Consider the following 12,033-nt stretch of genomic DNA (forward strand, 5'->3'; position numbering starts at 1 on the left):
GGATTACTTTAATGCTGCCTTTATATGCTGTTCGTTCTGGCCACCATTCATTTGGATTGTATTGAACAACAGAGCTTCAATTTTTCAAAATATTTGTTTGTGTTCAGCTGAAGAAACAAAGTCATTCACATCTGGGATGGCATGAGGATGAGTAAATGATGAGATCATTTTACTTTTTGGGTGAAATATTGCTTTAAGTAAATTTGTTTCGTCACTGACACACAAATCCAAGTCATTTCCATCATTCTCCACATGGTGGCACCATAGTCCTGCAACAACACCGATCAGAAATTGATCCAAGAGTGAAAACACATTGAGTTTTAAAATTTACATATCACATGCATGCATATATCACTGAGACAACATTACAATATTTAACATGAGGAACATTTTTATTTTTGTGATTTAGTGATGTAGCTTATATATGTAATAGACTGTAACTATAGGCTATTGGTGTATTAACCTAACAGATCACTGATTACATAAAGCTTTTTATCTACAGATAGCAACACAAAGTTGAGATAAATTCGCCGACCATCTTTTCTTTTCGGCGTTGATCTGAATCAGGAAAGAACAGACATTTGCAAGTGACATGTAAATTTTGTGCAAATTAAACCCGCCCTGAGAGAAACAGCAAAACCCCCTTCCTTGTAATCTCGTTTATAATGCCTGGTAGATTCCAAAACGATTACCACTTACGGTCGTGGATGATTCTTTTAAAATAAGTATTTATAAGATCTCAGAAGTAAATATAAATGTCCATCTAAAGCTTTGGAGGCCCAAACAACATCATGACAAACCATCATACCACGCCCCGGTCAATATTAGACGACAGGTGCGTGGAGAGAGACCAGCACCTTTACAGCAGCAAGAAAATGAGAGGGGGCATGCTTTTTGTCGACTATAAAAGCCCGACTCCCGCCGGACTGATTCACAGGACCTCCAGGTACGGAAAGGCGCACGTTTGGGGACCCTCCATCGTGGCTTTGGGACTGCAACGGTGAGCCAGACAGGTAACTAACCAAAGAGCCTTAAGGGGTTTTCTTAGACTCTACAGCAATGCATTAAGGGGGGAGTGTAATTTTACTTTTGTTAAACGAGTGCTATTGACATTGTGCAGAATAAAGAATGTAAATAATAAAAATTTATTTTAAAACTTTCTTACTCGCAGGCTTGGGTGTGAAGGGACAGGGAACTGAAACATGAGGGGAATGAAAGTCTATCGGATTTAAGTTTTACTACAGCATTTTTTGGAGATTACCACCGTGCACACGGCTGAACTTGGATGGATAAAACTGCACTTGCTCAACGTTGAGCCACACGCACAATACATGTGGATTCAGTTTTGTTCGTTCGGCTCGCGTTAAGCAAGAGCAGAACTTCTTCAGGCGCCGAAGTTCTGGAGCATCTTTGGAATTTGAAGCATCCTGAGCACAGCTGGAATTGTTTTATGAATAGAAAATAAAAGCGTCAACCCATACTTTATAACACTTGGAAGAGAAAGCATGTAGTGTATATTGTTTTTGAAAGAAATCATTAAAAATGTGTGTTGATCATTGTGATAAAACACTGTGAGAACTTGGGGTTTTGAATGAGAAATAAGAGCCGAAACCACATGGAGCTCATAAATTTGCAGACCAATGCAAATGTTAGCAACTGCTCAGCCTTCTGAAATAATCACGATGATTTACAACGTCACCTGTTGTCCCACACAATGTTTATGAGATAAAAGTGATCCACTTCCTCTATTCTGAGCTGGTTTTAAATTACTTCAGCACTTCTTGTTGTCTGTTGCAATAATTTACAATAATGATTTAAATTAATGTAATATCAAAGCAAAATAAAATTCTTAATAACTTCTCATTGTTTGAGTTATCACATTCACAGCAACTGGCATATGTTTGCTATGGGAATTTAGGAGTCAATGGAGTGTTTGGTGCAGAGGGGGTAATGGGTAATCTCTAATAGGTAACAGGTAAAACATTAACTAGATGAGCCTGACTCTACCTTCCCTCTCCATCAGCATGACCATCTGCTCCTGGCTGTTTCACATCAATCCACAATGAGTCACCCTAAACTCCATATCTCTCTCAAGTGAAATGCATTCAAATAAATCCTCTTCTGGATAATACAAACACATAAAGTTATTCAAAGTCTGTAGCTTTTCTCAGGTCAGCAGCACACCTTTGTAGCACAACTCCTGATGTATTTGCAGGTGTCAGGTTTATGTAATAAATCTAAAGTCTCTCATCATCCAGATGTAGCCTATTAACTGTTATGGTGTAAGACACCATAAATGCTTTAAACCTGGGTGACTGACCGCAATGAATACCTTTTTCTTTTTTTTTTCACAAGTGTTGCTTGTAGGCCCATTACAAAGCTGACAGACTATACCGAGACTATCACAAATACTACAAAAGCAGTTAAACTGAAAGGGAAACGTAATCGTTTGCAGCAGATGTTAAATCAGAGGGCTGTTATTAGATCAGAATTGTATGTTCTGCTCTGATGATGGTGAAGGTTATTGCTACTAAAGAGGCTCCAGAGGCCATGTGTTTCAGCCAAAGATCTTTAAAATTTCACTAATGAAATATGCAAGTGCCTTGAGGCTGTCTCACAGCCTGTGATTGGTCATAGATGTATCTTCAACATCACCAATTAGTCTCTTAGCAATATTGAAGTCAACTATCAATATGCCTTAAGCAATTAAGAGGACTCTTTTGTTTGGAATATGTATCAACTCAAAGCGACAAACAATACACACCTACACAACACATTAATGCACACACAAACTAAAAAGTGTCAAAGTAAAAATTTTCATAATTTTAAATAATATTTTTGACTTGAAATTCATTTTATATTTACAGTGGCCACTTATACAGCATTTAAACACTTGAGTCAAGCAAAAAATTTATTAATGGGTTATTTTTTATAATAATAATAATTATTATTATTATTTATTCAGGCAATTTAATGTCTCAGGGACTTTTTTTACTGATTTTAACTTTTTTTTATTATTTTGTTTTATGAAAATCACATAAAAAATTTGCCATGCCTTCATTTAGTTTTTGGTTCTTTTAAAATGCCTTTATAGATTTTATAGTTTGAAACTTGTCTCACTTTGAAAGTGCATCATAAAAATATAAAAATATTAAGATTTAAACTATGATTTAGAGTTTAATCAACACAAACCATTTCAATAATTATTGTGTGAAAATGACCTCACATCATTACAGCTGTCCCACAACTGTGGCGTCATTTCCACCACACCACAATTTGCCCCTAATAAAGTGTTTTCAAAAGTTAGTGTATTTGTTTATAAAGGAGACAATAGTGTCAATAAAGAGCATGTTTGAGATGAAATATGATATGTGATATTTGAAGAAAACAATGAAATTCAAGGCAGGGGCGGACTTGGAAGAGAAATCGGTTCTGAATATTGCTGCCCTCTTCGGCATTTCGCGGTGCTGTTTTGTGACCTGTTGTGCATAATCGGCCCATTCTGCCCCGTTTCGCGGCTGGCCCTTCGGGAAAAGTCCCGGTTCTCCTGATGGCCAGTCCGCCCCCGCTTCAATGTAAATATCTCTTGTGAGCAGAGTATTTTTATTGCGTGTCATTTCCAATTTGCCATATTATGCAAAAAGTGTAAAAATATTATTTAATTGTGTCTATAAAATGCTAGCAATTAAATTAGCCTTAGCAAGATGATTTTTAGCTAGCATTTTATTGCAAGACATTAAAAATATGATTTCCATCACCGTCATTTGCACTTTAGAATTCTATTAAGCACAATACATAATTTGAGATGTGGTGGTAATGACACTGTGCTGGGAATTTTCATGACTTTTTTTTTTTTTTTTTTAACTTTTTTTAAACATAAATCTCATATGATGCATGTACATACCCTGTTAGACATTGTTAGCAGACAAATTAAATAAACTATTGATTTAAAAAAACTGAGAGCCTTAAATGCAAAATTTACACCTTATATACACACATGACAGAAACGCACACGCAGTAAAAAAAAAAAAAAAAAAAAAAAAAAAACACAAAATGCAAACAACACACACATAGTTCCAGAGGAGTCACACCATATTTATTGGTGATGCAGATGTCTGAGTTTGAGCTGTCAGGACCACATACAGTGTAGGATTAGTTTCCATGGTGGCAGTGAACTTGTGGCAGGTGGTTTTAGCCCTCAGCTTTGCACTACAACCAGAAAAAGGCAGCAGTTTTGTCACTGTCAATGAGAAAATCCCAAAGACACTGAGTAAAACACTGAATAAAAATACTATTACAACTTTAAAAGAAAGCATCTACTAATGCATAAAAGACATGCATAAACCCTATAAAAATTATATTGATAAACCCTATAAAAATAGCTAGTTTTTTTTGGGTGTGATTTTCTTGTATAGACTAGGTTTTTCTCTATTCCATTTATCCAATAAACAAATCTACACTGCAAACTCTTTGTCCTTTGCATTTACATAAGAGATGGAATCTTTAAAATAAATGCAAATTAGAAATTTGGCAGTGAAATTGGTGTAACTGTTGTGCTGTGTATCTGTATGGTAGATATTATTTTCAAGGTGTGTGTAGACTTCACCACCCTTGGCCACAGAGACGAATATAGAGCTAAGGACAGGTGACTGGTTAACAGCCCTGGAGATATGCGTCATTCAGAAAGGTCTTGTTTTTCAGAGCCTACCTGACAACATGAGGATGCTAATGCCATCTCACAGAGACACAGAAAGAAAAGGGGACAGAGAGTGTTACCATGGAACAGATGGATGAACAGTGTGTTTGACACACACACACACACACATGCACACGCACACACACACACACTTGCATACTAACTGACCCCGTCATTCGCACACATGGAATGACACACACACACACACACACACACAAACACTAATAAACATTCATCACACACAGGTATAGGGTGTAGCACATAGGCAGCAGAAGTGGGGGCAGATGTGTAAACAGTACCTGTTTGTTCTGTGTAATGCCTGAATGACCAGGGGAAGTGAGAAGCAGGTGATGGTCTTGTTGGAACACTAAGCTCCATATAGTATATTCAGGTTGTGTCAGACCTAGATTCTCTCCAGGAGTGGGTGGAGTGAATGAGTCTCATGGTAGAACCACCTATGGGTTAATGTTGAAAAAGTCTACTGAATATTGTACCAGAGTAGAAACACTCTTGTCTTAACCTGGTTCACAAGGCCATGACTGACTCACTGAACTACTTTGAATGGTTATCTGTGTGTGCAAGATAGTAGGCCGGCCTGTGATGTAAATTTACTAATTTTACTGTGAAATGAAGGCTGTAGTGATGCAGAGAGAGAGATGTGAACAGCCTGCAGCCTTCACTCTTCTGTCGCACAGCTTTAAAGGAGACAGACACCCATTAGAGCATTGAAAAACCCTTATTTCTTTTTTTTTTATTTTTAAATAAACACTTAATCACAACATATTATAATTGAAGTTCTGATGTTTCACCATTTTCAAATAATTAAGTACATTTCTCTTTGTTTTACTAAACCAAAGTCAATAGATATATAAATTACATATCATTATAAACATGCCTTACAAAATGCCTATAAAAACTAAACACAACATGTAAAAATACTAATGTATGAAAATAGCTAGGTGTATAAAAAATAGATGAAAACAAATGCCATTATAATATACAGTAATGCAATCAGTTCATCAACACATAAGAGAAACTGATAACATTACATACATTATTAAACTTTTGTATTATTTTCTTACTTTAGGTTGAATGTATCAACATCAATTATATTTTAAAGTACTTTATTAGCATAATTATTTTACATACAATGTCATCAAAGCATCAACACCCACACATAAAATAGTAACAATACAGAAAATAAAAATAAAAAGGCCTGTAACAGTGCCAGTTTTACACTTGAACATTTGCCCTAGAGGAAAATAGAGGTCACTAAGTGAATTTAAGACTCTTAGTTAGAAGATCTGTGATATCCTTGTCTAGTCATGAGATATCCTGTTTCCCTCATATTTATGTGTCTTGTTCTCATTGGTGGATTGCCTTGTTTACTCCTATCAGACTAGTCTTTTGATTGGATAATTTATTTTGTTTGTTGTTGTTAAAATGTTTTATTTCTCCATCACAAGACAAATAAACATAACATAAATTATGAACCCCTCCCCCCGAACATTCCACCCACTCCCCGCCCAACCCAAACAGACACTTCAGTGGTCACTTACAATTATAAAATAATTTTCTTTATATTATAAATATACTTTCAAAAAACTAAAATACACATTCAAATCAAGCTAAAAAATGAAAAATCCCTCTCCTCTGCCCCTCCCCAAAAACCTTCCAAAAAAAGCCAAATAGCCACCCCACTTCCTATTAAACAAATCCCATTTACCCAGCATTCTAAAAATCGTCTCCTCAAATGCTGCCACCCCGCCCATCTCTCTGCACCACTCCCGAAACGAGGGTGCCCCAGCCGTCTTCCAACCCCTAAGAATAATTCTTCTGCCAACCATAAATCTGGCTAGGACCCAACTTTTTAAGTGGCTATTCACAAATGTAATCACTTAAGATGCAGAATCTGGGGCAAAATGAAAATTGTGTGTTCAATCCATCACACAAAATCTCTGAACCCTCAACCAAAATTCTTGTATCTTAGCACATCCCCAAAATTTGACAGGGAGTAATACACTGATGCCTCATTAACTTTTCCAAAAGCAGTAATCACCACTTCTAGATTATTTGCCCCTTTAAGGGGTGTATGCTACTCCCCAAAATAGTACAGAGCAGGTGGTGTGGCTGTAAATACCTAAAGAACTGAGATCTGGGAATCCTGAAATGTTGGACCATATTTTCTAACGATCTCAAAACTCCACTCTCATATAGGTCACTGAGTGTAATAACGTCCCTCACAATCCACTCTCACAAGCAGAAAAGGGATTTATTAATATGTAATTTTGGGATTAGCCATATGCTTGAGGCAAAATTTCAATAAATGTAAGAATTAAACACTCTGGACGCTTTTGTCCATACCAAATGCAAATGCGAGATGACGGGTGTGATTTCACTTCTCTGGTTAGTTTAATAGAAAGGCTTTGCAATGGCAAAATATTTGCAAGAACTTCCTGTTCAATACCAAACCAGGGAGGGGCTCTCTCAGGTGGAAGTGACCAATGACTGAATGCATAATAATAAAACAAAATCTTGGGTAGGCCTTGCCCACCTTTGTCAACAGGTGATTTATTGAAATGTAATCTGGCATGCTTACTATTCCAAATGAAGGACTTTGCTATGCCATCAAATTGCTTAAAATTAGACAGGGGGACATCTACAAGGAGAGATTGTAGCAGGTAGTTGAATTTTGGAATATAATTAATTTTAATAACATTAAACTTATCAATCATAGATACATTTAATGAAGCCCACCTGCCCACATCACTCGAAATTCTTATTAAGGGGTCAAAATGCACTCTAACCATATCACACAAATTTACTTGGGAATAAATGCCCAAATATTTAATGCCCCTTTTGAAGCCAAAGCTTCGGATTTAGACCAATTGACTCTGTATCTGTATTAATGAATTAATAATTCTGTGGAGGCAAGGCTTAGATCTGGTGGTGTCAAAGACGAATAATAAAATATCATCTGCATAAAGCAAAAGCTTATGTGCTATATCTCCCACCATCATCCCTGGAAAATAATTTTCCCTTATCGCGGCTTCTAATGGTTCCAGGGCATGACAGAACAATAATGGGGAAAGATGGCAAGCCTGCCGGGTGCCCTGTCCAGAATAAAATAATCTGAAATTAATCCACTTTGTACCACCACTACCGGGTATCTATAAAGTAACTCTATAAAGACTTTCTAAAAAAAAGTCTTCCCGAACCTGTATATTTCCAAAATCTTAAAAAGATAATCCCATTCTACCATATCAAATGCCTTTTCAGCATCAAGTGAGATGGCAGGGACCGGAGTTTGCTCATTCTCCACTGACCACATTATATTGATTAGATGCCTGATGTTATCAGAAGAGCTGCGGCCCCGAATAAACCCCACCTGATCTATATGTATAACAGATGTCATAACTTTACTTAATCAGTTAGCCAATATTTTTGACCAAATTTTATCGTCTAGCTGGATCAGGGAAATTGGACATTAATTTTCATGGATGGCGGAAGCTTTCCAAAAACTTCTAACAAAAGAGGAGACAGTTCTGTACCATAAGATGACATCTTTGCTATCAGATTGCTCAAATCCAGTGTACAAAAACACAAAGAACATGTAGATTAATTCACAAAACTATCTCGAAGGGGTGTTCCTCCACAAAACAAGCAGCTAGCGGAACCTGCACAAAAAACTAATTCTGTTAAATTTCCTCAGGCAGTCAAACTAATGCTCAGTGAGATGGCTGTTCATGAGTTCAGCAGATGACCAAATCCTTCCAATGTCCTACAAAAAATACTACACAAAACAATCTCCAGCCAACAGCAGGCACAAGTACATAGAACGGGTAGACTGATCCACAACTGTCCCAAAGGAGTGTTTCTCCACAAAACAAACTCCAGCTGCTAGGCGGAACCAGCACAAAAAGAAACAAAACAGATGCCCAGTTTCCTCGGACAATCAAGTGTATGTTCAGTGAGACAAGCTACTTGGGGGACACACAAGAAACACACCATTACTTCCTCTGAACATTGATTTTATGAAAAACATTGCTTGTTGTGGGCATGTAAAGTTTTTTCCTTAGTATTTATTCTCAATTTGACCAGAAACATCAGTTATTGTTACGAATGCAGACAGTGAAGGCAGACGAGGAGAGCGGATCGAAGTGCAAGCTTTACTTTATTGAAACACAAAAACACAAAGGAAAACCCTCAATGGGGAAATAAACATAACACAGAAAATACAGGCAAGGAACACACACCGGGCTAACAACATTCAACGAAAGACAAGGACTGAACCAAAAACCAGGATATAAATACACAAGGACAGGATGATTACAAATGATAAACAGGTGTGAACAATGACACAAAATGGCAGTGATGATGACATCAGTGTAGTTCTTTAAACAATAGACTAGTGAGACAGTGGAGCTAAACACTGCATCCATAGGGTGTGGTGAACCTATGGAAAACAAAAGGGACAAAAATGGAAACCAAAAGGGCAACGGTAAAACAAGACAAGGTAACCTTATCAGTTATAAAGTGTTCTTCCAGTCGATGCAAGAGTTTCTTGAAGGAGTGCTATTAAAAAAAAATCCAGGCAGAACCAACACAAAAAGAAACAAAATGGCCAGCTTCCTCAGACAGTAGATTATATGCTCAGTGAGACGAGCTCACTCGGGGACACATGAGAAACATCGCTAGCTTACTCCATTGACTTTATGAAGGACAGTGCTTGCAGTGGGCATGCAAATTCTCTACAGCCATCCTTAGTATCTATTCTCAGTTTGGCCAGAAACATCAGAGCAAAAGCGATCTTCCATTGATGTAAGAGTTTCTTGCATTCCTTGAATCGATCATGTTTCTCTCTTGTCAAATTCGCAAAGTCTGGGATAAAGAGAATGCTGTGATTCTTCCAAGAAAGCTTTCCTTTACTCCTCGCCTCTTGCAACACGAGATATTTATTGGATGATCTCAGAAATTTGGCCAGAATTGATCGGGGCCTCTCTCCCTCAGCCGATCTGCAAGCCAGGACTCTGTGAGCTCACTCGATTTCCAGCTTATGGCCTGTTATGTCGAGCAGAATCGGGAAGAGCTCATCAAGGAATTTCAACATATCTCTGCCTTCTTCATGCTAAGGAATTCCAACAATTCGGACATTGTTTCACCGATTACAATTCTACAAATCCTCCAGTTATTCCAAAATGCTTTCCAAATCTACTTTGTTTGCTAGCGGATTAGCAGCTTATTCCCTCTCCGATGACTTCAGATAATCGATCTGTCTCTCGATGTTCCCAATTCTCGTAACCAACTCAGAGAATTTAATTTCCATTGCAATAATTGATCGATGTATTACAGCAATATCCTCTAATTCAGAACAACTTTAGTCAGCATCACAGACATGCTCACCAGTTGCCATTGAATTTCCCCCACTACACCATCCAAACCGAGTCCCTGAACTGTGAGCCTATTTGAGGTGTCAGCTTGAGCACGTCTTTTAATATCTCCAGAGCCTGAAGATTTTGAATTCTTTGCCATGTTGACTTCAAAGAACAGATATGTAGCAGGTTCTCACTGGTTTTAAAAATAATTAAAAACTAGCAAAGTGCACAGAGCTCGCAGTTCACACGTCCGCTCCTCGCATGGCGTCACACGACTCCCCTCATTGATTCACATTTTAGCAGTCTTGTTATTAGTTTAGTCTTGTCATTGGTTGTCTTTGTCATGTGTTTACCTTGTTAGTGTCTTTAAGCCCTCTTGTTTGCTATAGTCCCTTGTTGAGTATGGTTGGTCGTTTCCATCTCTAGTCTAGTCAAGTCGTTTGTTTTGTTTTGGATTAACATTTGGAAATGTTAGGGGTATAACAGTTATGTCCCGGACCAGATATGGAGAAAGAAAACCAGGAGTCGAGAAATTCAATTAAAGAATCAAAATTTACTGAAGAATAGTTTGCAGTGAAATTGGTAGAGCCAGCGGCAAAGTCTCACGAGGAGATCGAAAACCAACTCGAAAACGTACCTTACACAAAATCTTACATCAATTATACCATTTGCAAGGACGTACATTCAATTATTTTACTCCTGATTGGCTAAAAGAACATAAAGTCACAACATATAGATAGTTAAATGGCCTATCAACATTAATCAGCGCACTTGTCGTCCGCGCCCGAGATTTACGCCTGAAGTGACCTCGCAGATGGTCGCGGGCGTCTTCGAGTCGGCCTGGTGTGCATCCCTGGTTCAAAACCTAGGTAGAAGGTCAAACGCACACACAAAACACTGACTGAACGACAGTTCTTCTCTGGGCACAAGAGAGCCAGAGCACACATTATCAGGCCATTTGAACCAAAACAGAGAGATAAAATATTCACTCCTCGGGCAGAGGAGAGGGTTGAAATAACATACATTTCTTCCCTAAAGAAATAATAAGAGAAAATCACACTTCTACTATTCAGGTATTATTACATAGGACTTTAAACCATATAATTAGTCATGGAAAGGTAACAATCAAACACAGAATACATCTGGAACACATGTTTAACGCATTCCCCTGACCCCCTCCCTGAGAGGCTGGAGAGCGTCACAAATAAGCTTATCCCCCAAAAGACCTTCAGCCGACGTGCAGGACAGAGAGACTCTGGAATGTTCCTAAAAGAGACTAATTAACATTCAACACACATATGATTCAAAGTATATTTCAATTATGCATAAGAAAATAGAATTGATTATGTGATCATGCATATAGTTAATTCATCACTTTATTAACCCTCTGGGGTCTGAGAGTGTTTTGGGCCCTGGAGAAGTTTTGACATGCCTTGACATTTGTGCTTTTTTCAGTTGCTTAAAAACATATTAATGGCTAAAGTCTGATAACAATGTATTCAGCACAAACTGGGCTACAATAATATGTGAGCAACATGTATGTACAGGTTTGTATTTTTGAGAAAATAATGTTTATGCATGGTTTTTGAAAAAACGAAAATTTTAAGTCACTGAAATAAGGCCATATAACACATACTAAACATTTGACTTTTGAGAACTGGATCTTGTAGCCTAGAGTTTTGCTACAAAATGATGTGAAAATCATCCTGATCACTCATTCATACAAAACAATATAGTCATTTAACTTTTGTGTGACAATTTTAGAGCTGAATGGTAATATGCGAGGAGGCGTGAACGATCACGAATATTGATGAGATTCACACCTGAGGACACTCCTCTGGGCCCATCAATGAGGATTGTGACAAAGAGAATTAATGTGAGGAGACTTAATGATCAAAATCAGGTTTTAAGTTAAAAGAAGTAATCTGACTATATATTTTCTTTACATAAAGACTTTACTTA

At 37.5% G+C, this 12,033-nt stretch overlaps 1 long non-coding RNA gene across 1 annotated transcript; it reads left to right on the forward strand.

Moving 5' to 3' along the window:
• The first annotated feature begins 689 nt into the window (after nucleotides 1-689).
• On the forward strand, nucleotides 690-1,863 carry LOC127647025 (uncharacterized). Its single transcript, XR_007970987.1, has 2 exons — nucleotides 690-1,013; nucleotides 1,172-1,863. It is a non-coding gene; the product is annotated as an uncharacterized LOC127647025 (long non-coding RNA).
• The last annotated feature ends 10,170 nt before the right edge of the window (nucleotides 1,864-12,033 follow it).

This window comes from Xyrauchen texanus, chromosome 7 (genome assembly GCF_025860055.1).
Source record: "Xyrauchen texanus isolate HMW12.3.18 chromosome 7, RBS_HiC_50CHRs, whole genome shotgun sequence".
NCBI classification, from domain to species: Eukaryota; Metazoa; Chordata; class Actinopteri; order Cypriniformes; family Catostomidae; genus Xyrauchen; species Xyrauchen texanus.